We start from the raw sequence: 10683 nt of genomic DNA on the forward strand, positions 1-10683 counted from the left end.
GCGTAAACAAGCCTTATTTCACAATTTTCTCAAATTCAAGGGGAGATAATTCTGGACTTTGTACTCTGATGTAACCTATTTTCAATAGGGTTCGAGTCCTCATTTATATAAAGACACTGAACAAGTTTGAAAAGAATCGGATGAAAATTGTGGACTTAATCGCGTAAACAAGAAAAAGTCTAACTCACGCACACACGCACGCACGGACGAACGGACGACGGAAACCACGCCATGACATAAGCTCTTCAGGCCTTCGGCCAGTAGAGCTAAAAACGAACTAAGCGGCCCGGCATGGCCCATGTTCAAACTTGGCGTAGAGATCATCTAGATAAAAGTTCTAACCAAGTTTAGTGAATATATTGGAAGAAAACTACTTTAATTAGAGAGCGGACAACATGCTGAATATTTAAAACGCACTAAGTGACACCGTGACCTAGTGTTTGACCCGGCATGACCCATATTCGAACTTGACCTAGACATCATCTAGATACAACTTCTGACCAGGTTTGGTGACGTTCGGATGAAAACTACTTGATTTAGAGAGCGGACGCCATGCTCAGTGTTTAAAACGCACTTAGTAACTCCGTGGCCTAGTTTTTGACCTTCCATGACCCATGTTCGAACTGGCCTCGACATCATGATCTAGATACAACTTCTGACCAAGTTTGGTGAAGCTCGGATGAAAACTACTTGAATTAGATAGCGGACACCATGCTCAATGTTTAAAACGCACTAAGTGACCCCGTTACCTAGTTTTTGACCCAGCATAGCCCATATTCGAACTTGACCCAGATATCATCTAGATACAACATCTGACCAAGTTTGGTGAAGATCGGATGAAAACAACATAAATTAGAGAGTTATAATCTCACTGTTTAAACCAAAACACAACAAATGTAAAATCTTTATCTATTCACAAAATACAATGGTAACTTTTACAATGGTAAAAGCACCATACATAGCCACGGGTCCAAGCCAGAAAAATCAAAGGTTGCCGTAAAGTAATAAACAAGAGCACCGCCTTGAGGGTGCAGACCGCTCATCTATTTTTCTTTTTAAAGGTGAAGGGAACTATCTTTATACTTCAATAAAAAAAATGGAGAGGGGTGTATACTTTGGGGGTGTGGTCATTTATTACATTATCTTCAAAAAATAAGAAATAAAAATGCAAAAACTAAATAAAAATAATTTATTTTTGTTGCTCCCCGATGATGCGCTTTGTCAATCTATGTGTTAATAACCACCTAAAAGAATTTATTATCAGCCTCGATGACCTTGACCTTGACCCCAGTGACCTCAAACCTCATCAAAAGGTAGAGGTCCATTCAAGGTACCTACATGCTAAATATGAAAGCGATTGGTAAAGTATTGAAGGCGCTATGAGAAACGGTAGCAAAAGTGTGACGGAAGGAAGGAATGACGGAACTACAAACTGGCAATTATATGCTCCACATAAAATATTTTCAGGGAGCATAATAAATATTTTTGTTTTTCAACCATGTTTCCAAAAAAAAAATAGGGGGGTTGAGTGGGGTCGGGGGAGGTATGGTGTGAGGGTGTGGTCATTTATAAGATGATATTTCAAAAAAAAAAAAAGAAATGTGGGTTTTTTTTTGGGGGGGGGATTCGGGGGGGGGATGGGGGATGGTTTGGGTGGAGTCTATTGTAGTATGTCATGTAAGAGTTGTTTTGTCAAAGTATCAATCAAATCTGATCATAAATAACGAAGTCATGGCAATTTTTGCAAGATTCAATTATTTGACCTTGAGAGTCAAGGTCATTCAAAGGTCAAGGTAAAATTCAACTTGCCATGTACAGTACCCTCATGATAGTATGAAAGTCTTTGAAGTTTGAAAGCCATAGCCTTGATTCTTTAGAAGTAAAGTGGATGTAAACACAAAATTTAACCATATTATCAAAGTTACTAAGTCAAAAAAGAGCCATAATTCCGTAAAAATGACAACCAGATTTATGCAACTTGTTCCGTACAGTCCCCTTATGATAGTTTGTGAGTGTTCCAAGTCTGAAAGCAATAGCTATGATACTTTAGGAGTAAAGCGGCCAAAAACACAAAACTTAACGAAATTTTCTATTTTCTAAAGTATAAAGGGGCCATAATTATGTCAAAATACACAGTCCCCTTATGATAGTAAGTAAGTGTCGCAAGTATGAAAGCAAAAGCTTTGATACTTTAGGAATAAAGTGGACCTAAACACAAAACTTAACCAAATTATCAATTTTCTAAGTATAAAAAGGGCACATAATTCTGTCAAAATGCACGCCAGAGTTATCTAACATTGCCTGCCCAGTCCCCTTATGATAGTAAGTAAGTGTACCAAGTTTGAATGCAAGAGCTTTGATGCTTTTTGAGAAAAGTGGACCTAAACACAAAACTAATCTAAATTTTCAATTTTTTTAGTATAAAAAGGGCACATAATTCTGTCAAAATGCACGCCAGAGTTATCTAACTTTGCCTGCCCAGTCCCCTCGTGATAGTAAGTAAGTGTACCAAGTTTGAATGCAATAGCTTTGATACTTTCTGAGAAAAGTGGACCTAAACACAAAACTTAACCGGACGCCGACGCAGACGCCGACGCAGACGCCGACGCAGACGCCGACGCAGACGTTGACGCCGACGCCAAGGTGATGACAATAGCTCATTTTTTTCAAAAAATAGATGAGCTAAAAAGGTCGCCATATACAATCACGTTGATTTTACAATAAGAAATGTACATTGAGGCAAATCATTAAACATTGAATTCTGACTATGATTTTTTAATTTCCGATGTAAACAGTCAAACGTACTGAAGTTATGTTTATTATTTAAATGAATTGGCATATCATTAGCGTTATTTGTATAATTTTAATGTATTTAGTTCAAAGTAAATTATATAAAAATCTAATTCAACAAATAATTTTTATAAAAGCGTTATTTAAATTATAGTAAAGTATTTAGTTAAAATAAAATACATAAAAAAACATTAACAAACTGTCTGTTTTCCATAAATTTGTCAAGACTACTAGTAAGTTAACTAATAGGTGTAATAAACTCCAAAAGCTATCATGTTATCTGGACATTTGAAATGCATACTTGATATAAATATATATTATTTACTTATTAAATTATATATCTATATACAGAATTACAGAGGAATAACTTTAGTTAATATCCTTCCAAAAATATATTCAACTGTATTTTTAAATCGTTTGACATTCTCATTCCGGTCCGAAAAACATGAAACTATCATAAAAAACCAATTCTGTTTCCAAATGTGTAAATCAACAATAGATTGTATCATCGCTCTGCATTCTATAATTACAAAAACACTTAGAATCAAAACGAAGTTGTACGGAATGATTACGACGTAAAATTATATCAGATCGAATATATGATATCTTTTAAAAGTCGTGGTACTCAAACATAAATAATAGTCCGAAAAAAAAGAAACTATCATAAAAAACCAATTATGTTTCCAAAAGGGTAAATAATTAATATAGACCAATTCATTGTTATTGTTTTGATTCCGAATTATGGCGCATGCGCGATGCGCTGGTAGGCAAAAAGCACTGGGTACAGTTACGATAAACATTATGTCGTATAGATTACGGCACGTGTTTAGTCAATATATCGAAAACATTAACAACAACATCATAACACCTAAATACTATTAAAGATATTGCATTTTTTAATGTCAATATTGCTTAGTTAATACATGTATTCTTATCTATTAGAAAAATATATACTCGTTAGTCATTAGCATCAAGGTAAAGGTGGTCTGAAGACTAAACACCGACAATTTCACAAAACAAAACTATGCATTAGCCGTTTTATTTCTTGCAGAAGGATTTCAAAAATTACAAAAAAAATAATAATGCACCCCATTATATAAATGTAATTATCAATTATATGAGTATGGAAGTGTGATAAAAAAAATAAGAGTGAAAAAACAGGGGTGCATTAAAATCTGACATACAGGTACAACAAAGCCCTATTAAAAGCGAAGTGCATGACAGTATTTAAACGTTCATTTTCTTTTAAATTGGATGATTTGTTTTTAAGGTGAATAACACTATAGATGAATCGTAACATACAACTGAAAAACACAACTTCACATGATGCAAATTAAACTGTGAATTCATGTACCGGTATATTGAAATTTCTTAACTAGTGTATATGAGTGACAAATATCTTACATTTTATAATATATATCTATATTGGTTTTTATTTTTCGTAAATATTATTTATACCGGTAGTCATACGTAATTTCTTGTTTTCATGATGTCGTTTGTGCATGGCCGTAACATTCAATCTTCAAACGGAATGACGTATAGTTTTAATGAACCGGTACCCGCTAAATACGTTTAATGATTATATGTACATTTACCAATTATTAAATACGTTTTGTTATAAATTACCGGTAAACAGGCTAGTATCTTCACAGCGTACATTTTCTGTTTATATATACTGGACAAATTACTTTTGTACATACTTAATAACAGATGGATTATGGATTATCATAGTGGTAAGTTAATAAATGCTGTGTGCATGGAATCGATCTATTTATTGTTTGTTTTCATTCTTATTTGTTTTATTACAGTACAACAACTTTTGGGATGTTTAAATCTAAAATCTAAAAATGATCGTATACATATCAAAATATATTTAATAATGTATTTAATATAGATATAGAGCGTGACAATAAATATCATGCTCGATATCTCCCCTTTGATCGTGTCTTTCTTTTGCCTACCAGAGTGGCACGGATAAAAACACGCAGGTGCGCGTGACGTCACGCGTGAATTGGTCTATACTGTATCTTCGTTCTTCATTCTATAATTACAAAAACACATAAAATCAAAACGAAGTTTTACCAAATGTTTACGACCTAAAAGTTATATCAGATCGAATATATGATATCTTTAAACAGTCATGTACCAGAACATGCCAATGCGACGTTGTTTTAGACTTATTCGGCCGGGAAAACGGTATTCCTTGACATGTGCGTGCTCAACAACAGTTGTTCTAGAAGTTGTCCGTGCATAACAGCCATGTGCGTACTCAACAGCAATCGTCAAAACCAATCGAAACTCAACTTTACCTTCAAAATAATGCCATTAGCAACCGATGTATCCATTTTTTGCCAGGTTAAATGCGTCCGCATGAACAACTGGTACTTAAACAGTGCTAATTACAGTTATATTATTGCTAGTCCGTGTACAACAGCAATTGGCGGTTCAGGAAATCGCAAAATATTCCATGAGTTATCTCCACAATCAGACCAACCAGAGGGAAACGGTTGATACTCGATGAAACCGCGTCCGGCTGGCCCTATGATAGGCGTCGTCCGATTAAAAACAAGTAGGTAATTAGGACGATGTACCTGTTTAAACACTCAAATTAATCTTATCGAGGCATCGGCGGCCATGTTTTCTCAATTCTGACCACGTGATTCCCCGCATTGAACAAACGTCGTACTCGAATATTAATAATTGGAATCGACTAGCCTCCTATAGCTATACCTATACGGACAATTTTGAATTTGAGGCATATCTGAATCGCATAAACGTAACACAATTTAGAATTGTCCTAACTCAGTTTAGAATATCTGCAAACAATCTTGCGATTAAGAAAAGACGACATGAAAATATCCCAAAAGAAAATAGATTGTGCACGTATTGTAATATGAAAGTAATCGAAAGTGAATACCACTTCTTACTTGTATGTCGAGCTCAAACCACAATCAGAAAACAATATTTAAAACCATTTTGCTGACACTGGCCATCGATAAACAAAGTCCGGTCTCTTATGTCGTCAAATCCACTAAAGTAATAAATAATTTACCGAAGTACTTATATTATGCAACAAGATAACGAACTCTTTAACAGTTGTATACGTATATTTTCTCACACAAGAATACGTACTGTTAAAATGTTTGAAGTTCGAAGTCACCTACATTCAAATAATGTTGTTGTTATTGTTATATATGAATATAATATGTACTATGCAAATTATTTTTGCACGGCACTTACATCTCTGTCAATCCTTTTCAGATAAATGTTTATAATATGTCATGTTCCTTTCACTTTTCACGCTATTAATCTATTGTTGGCTATGAGTATGCATTGTGTTAGTTTATGCCAGAATAAAGATATGTTATGTTATGTTATGTTATATATAATCCAAACCAAAGTCAGAACCATTGGAATAAAGCAAGACAAATGTTTAGTTGACAACTGAAAAAGAGTTCAAATCGACCTAAGGCGCTAATCTGGTACACGAAGAAAATAAACTATTCTGATTAGTTGGAGGTCAGAAGAATAAAAGTACTTGATGAAACATAAATACATAACTTCGAGGCGCATTGCTATGGCAATATGATAATTTAACGTGTTTCAAACGCATGTATATGTACAAGTTCAACCACTTACATAAATTTATCGTGTTTTTTTTCCTGCAAAGGAGACTGTATAAAAAGTTCAAAGGTCACTTTTGAATCATGTTTAGATATAATTAAGTAAAGATAAATGTTGAGTAATTGAAATATTAAATTTCACTGATTCCAAACCATTTCAAACTGATGGCATTGTCCATGTTTCTGAATCCATCATCATCATAATCATCATCATCATCATCAAACAACTCAGCATTTACGTTTTTCTCTTAAATGGTTGATATTATCTTTAGAAAGAAGAAACTGTATAAAAAAGGTCAGATTAAAATCAAAATTAACACATCGTACGGCAGCAATATTGTTACTACAAACATGAACATTTTCAAACTCAGTTGAGATATCATTAGAATAACCGAATTGAATAAGTTTCTTTGAATAAGATTGAGCAAAAGATATTACTTCAGTACCCAAACTAGGTTTCAAGTTAGCCATATAAGGAAAACTGCCCCGCCCCCCAACTCACCATGTTTTTTTAAACGGACAGGAACACATTTTAAATTCGTATGTTAATTCACACTCATTGTCTGACCAAGTGTGACTCCTTGACAATTTAAACCTTTAGATTCAATTTAACTTAGTGACCCTGCTTTCTTATCGCATGATCAAGATTTGAACTCGGTCGAAATAACATTAAGACAAATATTCGTACCAATGTTTATAAAGAAGATTTAAGGACGTACGCGACAGTTTAGTTTTACGCGAATTTGTTTTGACTGTTACACCGGTTGCGCAATAAGTGTTTGCTTTTCCGATATTCGAATAAAAACGGGATGCATATTCAATAAGGGAATGATAACAAGAAATAAAGTATTATGAAGTTAAGAAGATTGATAAACAATTTTTAGCCCCTTAATAACACAGTAAGAATCAACTATCATTCCTGCGCCTACAACAACCTAGTTTATCGCGTGTTTGTACACCTTATAACTAAAAATGTTTGTGTCGCAAGTACAACATGTTTAAAACGGATAGCTTTCCTTCAAATTAAGCAATTTGTAATTGAATAATCATATACTTAAAACATGACATCAAAGTATATGTGTTATATAAAAAATATCATCAAAATCGTTATGTTCGTTTCATGTTATGCTAAACAAAAATCGGAAAACTGTATTTTTTCAAACAACGGCTTAAGATATCAACTTTTATGTAAAGTTGTTTGAGATAATGTACTACATAGAATATATGGTAAGCAATTGATTAAAAAACACATTGGTGTATTTGAACGTACGCCGGTACCGCACCTGCAACCCATTTATAATTTACACATAACGTCTTATTACACGAATACAATGCAATCTAAATCTGTCTACATGTACCTATTTATAGTGAAATCATTTTTTTTTATTTTTGCGACACGATGAAATACTTAAGATAAGACATGGGATCACGTGTAGCACAGGGGAATTTGATAAGGCCCGTATTCTGGAATGGGAAAACAACAGCCTTTAAAATACAAGTATATAATGGATTCTCAATAAGATATTTTCTTCTATCATTTGACAGAACAATGACCCGCATTATTTTGAGCAAACAGGATCGGATATTTATTTATTCAGTGCATTTTCAGTCGTTATGCGTTGGAACTTAGCATTAATTGTTTGGCTGCGAGTTGTATTTTGAATTGTAATTGTGAACAAAAGAGCCTGGTGACTTATTACATATCCCCCTCTAAAGGCGGAATTATATAGAATTGGCCTTGTCCGTCAGTACGTAAGTTCGTCCGCCCGTCTGTCACAAATAAAATGTTGCGGGGGATATCAAATCAACGAATTTGCTTGTGTGTCTGTTTTCTTATTTCTTTTTGGTAACCCACGAGTCATTTGGGTAAATTGGAATTAAATCTACATGCGGGAAGGTATTAAAAGTTGAAGGTAAGAAATTATATATTTTTTAATTTTACAATTAACTTTGTTGATATCCATTTGATGTTTTATGATATTCAATGAAATTGTAATCATAATTAAAAATTGACAAAGAGAATTATATTATTTTCAACATTGTTTTCACTTGTGTGCTCAGTTTTTGTTTTTTAAGGCCTCTTTTTCGAGGTGAACCCACACGATGAAACAGCCGTTTAATTCAAAGGTCAATAAAACAAATAAGAACTCCCGTCACCCTCGATTTTTATTTTATTTTAATATCAGCAAAAGATGGATCTATCAAACAATATTCAATATATATATATATATATATATATATATATATATATATATATATATATATATATATATATATATATATATATATATATATATATATATATATATATATATATAACCGATACAACAGTTTGACATTGCATACTTACCGTATATAAAATGTCATTTATTCTGCTTGCAACTCTTCATTAAATAATAATAATAACAACGAAGTATTGGCAGTAGGCCTATTGCACGCAAAACAGTAACCCTCGACCTGTCGGCAGAAAACTTGAAAGCAATGTTTAAGACATTTAACTCGCGCCTTATTTGTACCCTTCAAATGATGCATAACGAAATGTAATGTCCATTTAGCATAACAATAGAGAGATTTATTTTTAGCATCCACCAGACAATTGACCTCTGCATGGTGATGAATCTGTGAATTGCAGGATCCAGTTAATGTATCTGTATGTGTTAATTTATCATAACAAAATGCTATTAAACTCTGACATAGAAGATCATATATTACACGATATAGGATGGTCTGCTCTCGGGTGACAGATACACTCCAGATTAGAGACAAAACCTCACTTCATTTATTTATTTGTGTATATTTAAGTGACACACTGCTGTATGTCCGCATGATTATAGCTTGATTAAATACCTATAACTCTTTAACAAATTAACTTACTTACAGGGATCTTTTCACGGTTTGGTATATTGACAAAATTGACAAAAAGTTTTTTTCAGATTCGCAAATTTTCGGTTTAGTTATGATATTTTTGAGGAAACAGTATTACTGAACATTTGCCATGGTCTAATAAAGCCATTATGTGCATCTTTTGACGATTTAAAAACCTAAAAATTATATAGCATTGCAACGCGAAACGATGGAATAATTTGGAGATCTCTGTTGTTGTCGTTTAAATTTGTAAAACTACGAAGATTGCTTATATAACGTATAAAATACGCGTCGCATGTGTGCTTGGCAGGATAGCACAGTTTGTTAATGCGTTTTTTCTTCAGGTTTCCGGCGGTCACTGGTTCGAGCCCTGCCACGGGATACTTTTTTTTCCTTTTTTAAATTTTATATTTGATTTTTACTGGAGCTTTTAAAATTTCATGTTTACATTTATCAATATAAAGCATTTAATGACAAACTTCAAAACATACCAAAATCTGTGAAAAGGCCCCTTTATAAAGAACAACACAGTGAACTAATTATTTTCACATTTTAATAGAGATAAGTTGCCCAAATAAACGGTTCAAATCAAGGGTTAAAAGATCAATTTTTCGCCTCTTTTTTCTTGATCGGGTCCGATCAATTCGGGTAGGTCACGGGAGTTTTGTATCGTATTACAATGTATTTCTTAAAAGTTTACACATGTTATGCATGATTCGTACATTTTTAGAAAGGAATTTCATTTCTGCGCTAATAAGATCGAGTTCATGGAGATCGCTGTACATTTGATGAAATTATGGTTGTTCAAAGCGATCCACCTTGTTTTCGGGTCATTTCGAATTTAATACGTTGTTATTATATGAAGTTTTTACTAATTTATATCAAAGCCACACGCTAACCACCTGTGGCAGAACACACGCGTCTGTCATAACCGATAATCTGCAATTGTTTCTTTATCGTTTTTCATCATCTAAAAGATATACATTATTTTACAAAAATGCTCGATATACGGATGGCACTTCGATAACAGAGAAAAACAAAAGCCACGTGCGAGAGAGAGGTAGGCCCCCTCACTTGCTATTTTGTATTTATATCCTTAATATGTATTGTGCTGCATGGTTAATCATTGGTATATCATTGTAAATTGTGTGATAAACAGAGTGATAATGACACATACAAAAATACTGTTATAAGTTTACTGTTACATGGTGCTGTTATTTTTCTCATAAATACAAAAATCTACATTTCTCTGGAGATAATTTGTGTGATTATTTCAATAAGATTTCATTGTTTTATTTCAATAAGATTTCGATGTATTATTTCAGAAGAAATACATATTAAAGGGATCTTTTCACGCTTTGGTAAATTGAAAAAATTGCAAAAAGTTGTTTCAGATTCGCAAATT

The sequence above is a fragment of the Dreissena polymorpha genome, chromosome 1, assembly GCF_020536995.1.
Source record: "Dreissena polymorpha isolate Duluth1 chromosome 1, UMN_Dpol_1.0, whole genome shotgun sequence".
NCBI lineage: Eukaryota > Metazoa > Mollusca > Bivalvia > Myida > Dreissenidae > Dreissena > Dreissena polymorpha.